The sequence below is a fragment of the Cupressus sempervirens genome, chromosome 1, assembly GCF_028749045.1.
Source record: "Cupressus sempervirens isolate cs-2001-9-10 chromosome 1, ASM2874904v1, whole genome shotgun sequence".
NCBI classification, from domain to species: domain Eukaryota; kingdom Viridiplantae; phylum Streptophyta; class Pinopsida; order Cupressales; family Cupressaceae; genus Cupressus; species Cupressus sempervirens.
Window position 1 is genome coordinate 807,673,810 of NC_143118.1, and position 10,074 is coordinate 807,683,883.

Below are 10,074 nucleotides of genomic sequence, written 5' to 3' on the forward strand. Positions count from 1 at the left end.
AATATTGGATTGTAGGTGGAATTCATGCATGGAAAAGCAAGATTGCTAGATGAAAAAGGAAAGCTGAATGGATCAAGCATACAAACAAAAGGCAACTTGTTCTATCTTGAACTTGGTGAATGTTCATGTTTTATTGCTCAAGTTGAAGAAAGTTGGTTATGGCACAAAAGGTTATGTCATGTGAATTTTGATAACATGGTAAAGATAAGAAAATTCAAGAAAGTAAGAGGCATTCCTAGTATAAAAAAACCTGATGTTGGTTTATGCAAGAATTGTCAGATTGGTAAGATGGGAAAGACTAGCTTTAAAATTAAAAACTATTAGTCTGAGGAAATCTTGAAAATTGTGCATACTAAATTGTGTGGACCTATTTGAATTAAGAGCTATACTAGAGAAAAAAATTTAATTCTTTTTGTTGATGACTACTTAAGAATGATGACTGTTATGTATACAAGAAAGAAGTTAGAAGTATTTGAGAAATTCAAATGGTATTTGGCCAAAGTAGAAAAGGAAAAAAGAAAAAGATTGAAATGTTTGAGATTAGACAGAGGTGGTGAGTTCACTTCCCATGAATTCAATAACTTTTTCATTGAAAGAGGAATCAAAAGATAGGTATCAGCTCCTAGAACTCTCGAGTAGAATGGAATAGCTGAAAGGAGGAATAGATCTATCATGGACTATGCAAGGACTTTAATGGTTGAAAAGAAAATTGCTATCAAATACTAGAAGGAAGTTATCAGCACTGTAATTCATACCTAGAACTGAGTGCAGTTGAAGAAGGACTCATTTAAAACCCCCTATGAGTTAGGGTATGGCTATAAACCCAATGTAAGTTATCTAAAAGTATTTGGAAGTAAATGTTATATTTTGAAAAAATCTAGAAAATGAAAGTTTGATGTGAAGGGTGATGAAGGCATATTTTTGGGATATTCTTGCAAGAGTAAGGCATATAGATGTTTGAATTTTTCTACTCACAAATTATAGAAAGTGCACATGTGAAAGTTGATGAGTTCACAGAAAGGATAGAAGAAGAAAGAAAAAAGGAACCAGAAGATTATAGAAGATTTTTTTTCATTGAACCTGATATAGTACCAGATACATCTATCAATCAAGTGACTTCTACTCTTGAGTCTTCAGTCACCAAATTACAAGAAGTTCAAATAGAGTTGCAGGAACTCGAGTCACATTCAGATGCTACCAAGCCAATGCCTACCGAGCTAATGCCTACTAAGCCAGAGCAGCTAGAACCTGAAGTTGAAGCACAAGAGGATAACAATTTAATTCATTCAAAAGGAAAGGAACTTATATTGGCCAAGTATGTTAGGAGACATCATGCACCAAATCAGATTATCGGAGACAAATCTAAAGGTACTATGACAAGAAGTAAGCTAAAAGGTACTTGTTTACTTGCTGATTTTGAACCTAAAAATGTCAAAGATGCATTAAAAAGTGAAAGTTGGATTGAGGCTATGAATGAAGCAATAAAGAAAATAGAGAATAACCAAATATGGACTCTTGTTCCCAAGCCTAAAGATAAAAATGTGATTGGAACAAAGTGGGTATTCAAAAATAAGCTGAATGAAGATGGTAAGGTATCAATAAACAAAGCTAGATTGGTATGTACAAGCTCCTCTCAAGAAGAAGGAATTGATTATGGAGAGACTTTTGCTCCTGTTGCAAGATTGGAAGGTGTCCAGACCTTACTTGGATATGTTGCATACAAAGAATTTAAGGTAGATCAAATGGATGTCAAATCTACATTTCTCAATAGTATTCTGGATGGAGAAGTCTACATTGAGCAACCTAAAGGTTTTTCTGATCTAGACAAGAAGGACATGGTCTACAAATTACACAAAGCATCATATGGTTTGAAACAAACCCCTAGAGCATGGTATGAAAGATTACATAACTATCTTATTTAGATTGGTTTCTAGAGGACTAATGATAATAGTAGCTTGTACATTAAGGAAGGAACACATAATAAGATTGTTTTGCTATAAATATTTTTGGATGATACTTTGTTAATAGGAAATGATGATCAATGCAAAGAATTTTTAGAGAAAATGAACAAGGAATTTGAAATGTCTATGTTTGGTGAGATTAAATTCTTTGTTGGTCCTTAGATTTAGCAGAGAAAGAATGGTATCTATATTACTCAGTCTAAATACATTAAGGAGATACTCAAGAAGTTTGGTATGGAAGATTGTAAACTAGTTGGAACACCCATGTGTACTGGACTAAAGCTTACCAAAGATGATGAATCAAAAGAGGTAGATTAGACCTTATATAGATCAATGATTGGAAAATTGTAGTATGTAGTTCATACAAGACCTGATATTGCTCTTGCAGTTGGTATAGTAGCAGGATTTTTAGTAAAACCCAAAGAAAATCACATGATGGCAATCAGAAGGATCTTGAGATACTTGAAAGGCACTAAAGATTATGGTTTGTGGTATAAACTAGGAGGAATTTTGTACCTAAAAGTGTTCACTGATGCTAATTAGGCTAGTAATCTAGATAACATAAAGAGTACAAGTGGAGGTGCATTCTTTCTTGGCAAAATATTGGTATCTTGGACAAGTAAAAAGAAAAATTGCACATCCCAATCTACAACAGAAGCAGAGTATGTTGCAGCAACAATAAACTGTTCTAATATTATTTGGTTTAAATAGTTATTTGAAGGCATGAAGGTTGAGATCAAAGAACCAATTGTTATGTTTTTTGATAATACAAGTGCAATCAACATATCAAAGAATCCAGTGATGCATTCTAAAACCAAGCACATTGCAATAAAGTATCACTTTGTCAGAGAATTGGTGCAGGATAAGGAGATCAGATTGGAATATGTTCATACAAAAGAACAAATTGCTAACATATTCACTAAGCCATTACCTAAAGATGAATTATTGTATCTAAGAGGTAAGTTAGGGGTCATTCCCCTATTTGAATCTCACTATTAAATAAATTTTTAGTAATGCATCAATAGGAACCAAGTTGAGTATCTATTAGTTGATGCAACATAGTCATGGAAACATTGCATATGAATTAGTACTCAAGGTACATTGTTACTCATTTGGTATGTGTTGTCTTTGCCATGTGTTTTATAAGAGGGAGAGTTTAGTGTCATATCTTTCTAAAATTTGAATTTTTTTTGTGGAGAGTTTGCTATTTGAAAAGAAGCTATGTAATTCCTTCACAGAGGGAGATTACTACATTAGAGAAGTTTTTAGCATAAAATATAACAAGGAGAAATGTTTTCTTAGGAAAAGACTTGTTCTCAAATTTCATTGTGCTATGACATGTTGTGTTGCCATCAGTGCCAAAGAGAGAGATTGTTGAATACAATTGTTCAATTGTGTGTTGTTTTTGTTGTTACACAAATTTCATATCAATTAGCAGACAAATTCTACCAAGCTCAGTTGGGCAGCAAAACAAATTCTAGAGTCTACCAAGTGTTCCTAGAAATTACTCTATGGAGATAGTTTCTACCAAGCTAACTCGGGTGTCAAAGGATTTTGTGGCAAAAGTTAGTGTTAACTGAGCTCTTATGGTTAGCAAAGGAAACTCAATGTTTATCGAGTTCACTCAATCTCTAAAGGATTTTTTAGAGTTTGCAGTGTTAATTGAGCCTCTGTTGGTTAACATAGGAAATTAGTTCTAAAGCAGTGTTTATTGAGCAAGGTTGACCAATGAAGGATTTTATTGTTTTGATAAATAAAGTTTAATTATTTCATACAATAATTGTAGCTGACTGATCTAATAATTATTGATAATTGTAAGATATAACTGGGCTAACTTTGCAATTTTTAAGGTATAAATGAAGGGTCAAGTTGAGAATTATAAAGTATAAATGAATGAGTGAGCATGCAAGTTTATTGATTGAAAAAGAAAGTGTGAGAAAATTTTGAAGGATGGTCAGGTATCCTTAAGGAGCAAGAAAATTTTATTTAATTAGAGAGGATCTAATGGAGTAGAATAGAGATCTATGTCAATAGTTTAGTTGCATCTCATTTAGGTTTATTCATTGTTACTTTCTCACCATTGTAGTAGTGATTTCTAAATCTCTTAATAGAGTTGGTTTAGCAGCCATTTGTAAATCCTCTAACAAGGTGACAGTTCTTTTAAATTGTTCTAAAGACCTCTAGCAAGGTCATTCCTAATAGGGTGATTAAATCCTTTAACAATGACACACCTAATAGTGTGTTTTGTAACCTTTAACAGGGTTGGCTCCTAACAAGGCTCACTTCAAAAGAATAAAAATTAGTAGCTAGTTACCTGGTGGTTTTTCCAATATTGGGTTTCCATGTTAAATTCAGTGTCTCATGTGTTCATGTTATTTATTTTATGATTGCATGTTAATCAATGTGAATACTTAAGATCAATAATAAGTTAACATACACTGCATCTACCAAGTTACAAATTTTTTCTGTGTGTTTACCCAGTGACAGTAGTAACCTATTTTATAAGACATCTAAGGGATCTATGGATTTGTTTTTTTGGTAACTAATTCACCCCCCCCCCCCCCCCCCCCCCCCCCTCACTTGCTCCATCTATATTTCCATCAAGAGGTTCTAAAATTTGTTTGATTTCTTATTCAACCCTATTTGTAATAAAGATATAATTCACTAAAATAAACTTAGTGAGGTTTTCTAATTGATTATTAAATCCCTATATGCAGATGAAAATGAACAGCAAAAGATTCAAAACAAAGATTTGACATATTTGTATAAAGAAATTTGAGAAGACAAGTTTTTTTTACAATCACAAAGTAGACAGGAATATAAAATTGCATAATTCAATCATTGATCAAAATACAAGACCCTACCTGAACCTGATGCTAACACGCAACCACCCAAAAGATTTGCAAGAGAATTCACTTTTGTCCAAGAACTTCTCTCAAAAAAAAATTTCAAATTTTTCCCTTCCAAAATTCACTTCCAAATTTCCTTCCAAAGTTCATGTCCAAATTTATCTCTCCTGAAAATGAACCCCCGAAATGAGATATGGAGTTCTCTCCTTAAATCAGGGCACTAACTATGCGTTCACCTGAGAGAACTCCATGCTCACCAAACTACAACTCCTATTAATTTTTTTTAATCTTTTTTGTTATCTTTTCATGCATGTCAAATGAATTATTAAATAACTTTATTTAATTTCCACTTGACTTCGCTTTTTAATTAATTTATTAAATTAAATCCCATGGACACTTTAAGTAATTTAAAATATCTTTATTAAATTCACAAGTTTTATCTTTTTTATTAATTTCTTTTATTTTAATCTCATGCATGCATCACGTGAATTTAAAACTTTTATTAAATTAATATCTGTAAGGAAAATCAAGTGCGGAAACAGCTTCCTACACTAATCTCATAAGGAAAGTATGATGCAAATCCTATTAAAATATTCTACACTTACAAATTCAATATCATGTAAACAACAATATTACAGCCAACCATGCATGCAGAAAATAGACAAAGAAAGAAACACATAACACAAAGATTTCCCGGTGGGGAAAAACCTTTCGATAAAATAACCCCACCCCTTCAGAACCTGCACAATGTATTATCTTCAACACAAGATTACAATACACTTGCAATGAAAGTTCAACATCAACAACAAGAGACTCCATTAGTAACTTGTAGTACCAAAAATACACCTTTTTTGCATCATCTCTCTTTGCAACCCTAAAAATGCTTATAACATGTGCTTCACTTTAGGGCTACTCCCAAAGGTAAATTATATTAGGGTTTTACCATTCTCTGAGAAAATAGGAACCCCAAAAAAATTTAGTGCTCAAATATCTTAGTTGTCACATGTCTTCACCTATGATTGAATCTTCCTAACATAGCTCTTACGTGTCATAGGAATCCGTCATAACCATTTTAGCCATGATCTCCTTATACACAATTCAAGATGTCGACACATCAACATTATTTGCAAGAAATACATTTTACAAAACAAATAATAAGAATAGGAATTATACAAGTTTGAGACACCTTATTCCTAACATTCTCCCACTTGTTGAACACCTTGTAAGAGCAATAGGAACATAATAGGAACTAACCGCTATAGGTCAAAAGGCCTATAGACTCCGAACACCATCTGAATTTCTTAGTGCCCACTGGTTTTGTTAATGCATCTGCAACATTCTTCATAGTATCTACCTTCTCCAAATTTACCTTTCTATCTTCCACCATATCTCTCACAAAGTAAAACTACACATCAATGTGCTTCGTTCTGGCATGAAAAGTTGGATTCTTCGCAAGGCAAATAGCGATCTGACTGTCACACCAAATAGTAATCTATTCTGCATCAACACCAACATCTAAACACAATCTCTTAAGCAAAATGCCTTCCTTACAAGAATGACTAGCATCCATGTACTCAACTTTTGTAGTGGACAAAGCAACCACAGGTTGTCACTTTCTCATCCAACTGATGGCACCACCAAACATAGTGAACACATAACCACTGGTAGATCTCCTGCGGTCAATATCACCTGGCCAATCTGAATCCACAAACCCATGAATACAAACTAAATGTGGAAATATAGAAGAGTTACCATGATAACATATGGAGTAATTGGATGTACCCCTCAAATATTTGAATACTCTCTTAACTGCATCCCAATGTACCCATCCAGGGTTAGCCATAAACCGACTCAAGACTCCCACTGCTTGGGTAATATTTGGTCTAGTATAGACCATAGCATACATAAGATTGCCAACTACACTAGCATAAGGTACTCTACTCATGTCCTCCACCTCACTAGGATATTTTGGACAATCATCTATAGATAACTTTGTTCCCACAAGAATAGGAACACATAGTGGTCTACAACCTGCCATGTTGAACCTGTCTAACACAGACTTCACATACTTACTCTGACTCAACCAAAGTTTTCTATTAGACCTGTCTCTGCTAATTTCCATACCCAAGATGTACCTAGCTGCCCCAAGATCTTCCATCTCAAACTGTACTGACAACTGAGATTTAAAATCATAAATCATACCCTTACCCTTCCCAAATAGCAACATATCATCAACATATAATGCAACAATAAGAAGGTGATCATTTTCAACTCTGAAATAAACACAATGATCTGATTTTGATCTTACAAATCCAATTGATAACACAAAGGCATCAAACTTAAGGTACCACATCCTAGGAGATTGCTTCAAACCATATAGAGATTTCTTTAATTTGCAAACTAAGGATTCTTTACCTTTAACAATGTAGTACTCAAGCTGTGACATATAAATTTCTTCCTCCAAATCACCATGAAGGAAAGTTGTCTTCACATCCATCTATTCTATCTCTAAATCATATGATGTAGCAAGAGATATCAAAAATCTAATGGATGTCAACTTTGCAATAGGAGAGAATATTTCACCATAATCTATTCCCTCTACCTGTGAATACCCCTTTGCAACCAATCTAGCTTTGTACCTTTCAACATTGCCATCTGAACAAAATTTCTTCTTGAACACCCATTTACAGCCAACAGATTTTCTCCCTTTAGGCAAAGGTACAAGGTCCCAAGTTTTTTTTTCTCTAAAGAAGCCATCTCATCATCCATAGCCTCAATCTAGGAACCTGCATCTTTCATGCCCAAAGCCTCTTTCACAAATATAGGCTCATTAGTGTTAGTAATCAAAGCAAAAGCACAACTGGAATCTAACATAGAATAACCAAACCTTTCTAGTTGCTTTCTTTCTCTCGTGGATCTCGTCAAGGGCTAAGGTTGAGGTTTTTCTTCATCTTCTTCTGAACTGTCAGAGCTGCTAGAGCTCTCCTCATCATTAGACCCAACATGGTCTCTCTGTTCAATCTTCTCAGGGGTAGGAGGCAACTGAACAATATCTTTTTCCTTTTCTTTTTCATTTGGTTGCAGCACAATGGGAGAAGATGTTAGCTCTCTAAAAATAACATTTCTTCTATACAACACCTTACTAGTCACAGGATCCCAAAGCTTGTATCCTTTCACACCAGCATTGTATCTGATGAAAATACATTTAACATCTTTGTTTCCCAACTTAGATCTTTTCTCCTTTAGAACATGTGCATAAGCTTCACAACCAAAAACACGAAGATGTCTAATTGAAGGCTTCTTACCAGACCACACCTCCATGGGTGTCTTACCAACAAGGGCTGATGTAGGAGATCTGTTAACCAGATAGCAAGCAGGGCCACAGCTTCGGCCCAGAACCTTTGTTCTAAACTAGCTCCACTAAGCATACTCCTAGCCTTCTCCATCAGTGTCCTGTTCATTCTATCTGCAACTCTATTTTTCTCTGGGGTATAAGGAGTTGTCTTATGCCTCTCGATACCTTGTTCTTTACAGAACTATTCAAACTCTTCTAAGCAAAACTCACCACCATTGTTAGTTCTCACACACTTAATCTTCTTACTAGTTTGATTCTCTACAAGGGCTTTAAATTCCTTGAATCGACTAAAGACTTGTGTCTTACTTTTAAGGAAATAAATCCATGTCCTTCTACTGTAATCATCTATGAAAGATACAAAAAATACAGACTTGGAGATTGAAGGAACTTTTATAGGACCAAATACATCAGAATGAATAAGATCCAAAACATCAGAAGATTTGTGAGAACTAGAGTAAAACTGAACATGATTTTGTTTACCATAGACACAGTGTTCACAGAAGTCAAACTCAAGATTGCAATCATTTAACCCCTCAACAAGATTTTTATTTTTCAAGGTTCTGAGACCCTTTTCACCAATGTGACCAAATCTCAAATGCCATAACATTGTCTTTTCTACAAGAAGCTTACCTTCCAAAGTGTTTGCATTGCCATCAGAACCAATAACCATAGTATTCTTCACTGCTTGTTCAGATGGTGAGGATGAAGAACTATTACATAGAGGAATACATGCATCTAGCTGAAATAAGGTACCTCTCCTAGTACCCCTTGCAAGCACTATCGATCCTCTCATCATCTTGCATCTTTCTTTCAAAAAAACAACTTGCACACCTACATCATTTAGCATACTTACAGATAATAGGTTTCATGCCAAACTTGGAATGTGCATAACTCCATTGATTCCCTTTACTCGTCCATCAAGAAATTTGATAGTGACTCTTTTGCATCCAACTATCTTTAGGTGAGAATCATCACCCAAGTACACCTTTCCACCATCGAACTCTTCATATCTTGAGAACCAATTTTGATGAGAGGTCATGTGAAAAGATGCACCCGAGTCAACCAACCACACATCATCAGATGCATGGGCTGCCAAAGCTACAATGAATGCATCGCCATCTTCTTGAGATTTTTTAGAACCAAAATCTGAGGCTTTCTTCTTCTTCTTAGGCTCTTTACAGTTTTTACATAAGTGCCTAGTCTTATTGTAGTTCCAACATTTTTCCTTGGACTTATTGGAATTCTTTGACTTCCCACGAGATTTGGATCTACCCTTATTGTTAGACTTATTGTCATTTTTCTTCCCTCTTTCCATGGATCTCCCATGAACAGCAAGGGCTTCTTTTTTTGAAATAGAAGCCTTTCTCCGCATCTCCTCTGATAGCAACGAAGACACCACATCATCCATTTTGAAGGTGACTAATGTGCTTCCGAGAGCCATCACAAGATGGTCCCATGAATCCGGTAAAGAACACAAAAGTGTGTAGCAATGATTCTCCTCCTCTAACTTGACACCAATTGATGTCAACTATGTAGCCAGTAGATTAAATGCATTTAAATGATCTGTTAAGGATCCATCTTCCTCCATTTGTAGAGAATACAACTTCTTCCTTAGGAACAATTTTTTCACCAAATATTTGGCTTGATACATAGCCCTAAGTCTCTCCCACAAACTATATGCGGTTTTCTCATCTAGAACATTCAGAAGAACTACATCGGTTAAACAGAGTCTTATGAGACACTTAGCTTTACAGTCTTTGATATCCCAATCTGCTTGAGCTATAGTTGCTAGTCTTGTAGCACTTGTAGTCACTTACCATAGGTCATGATCTTCCAACATGTGTTCCATCTTGAGTTTCCACAACTCAAAATTAGAGCCATTAAATTTCTCCACCTCCATTCTTCCATA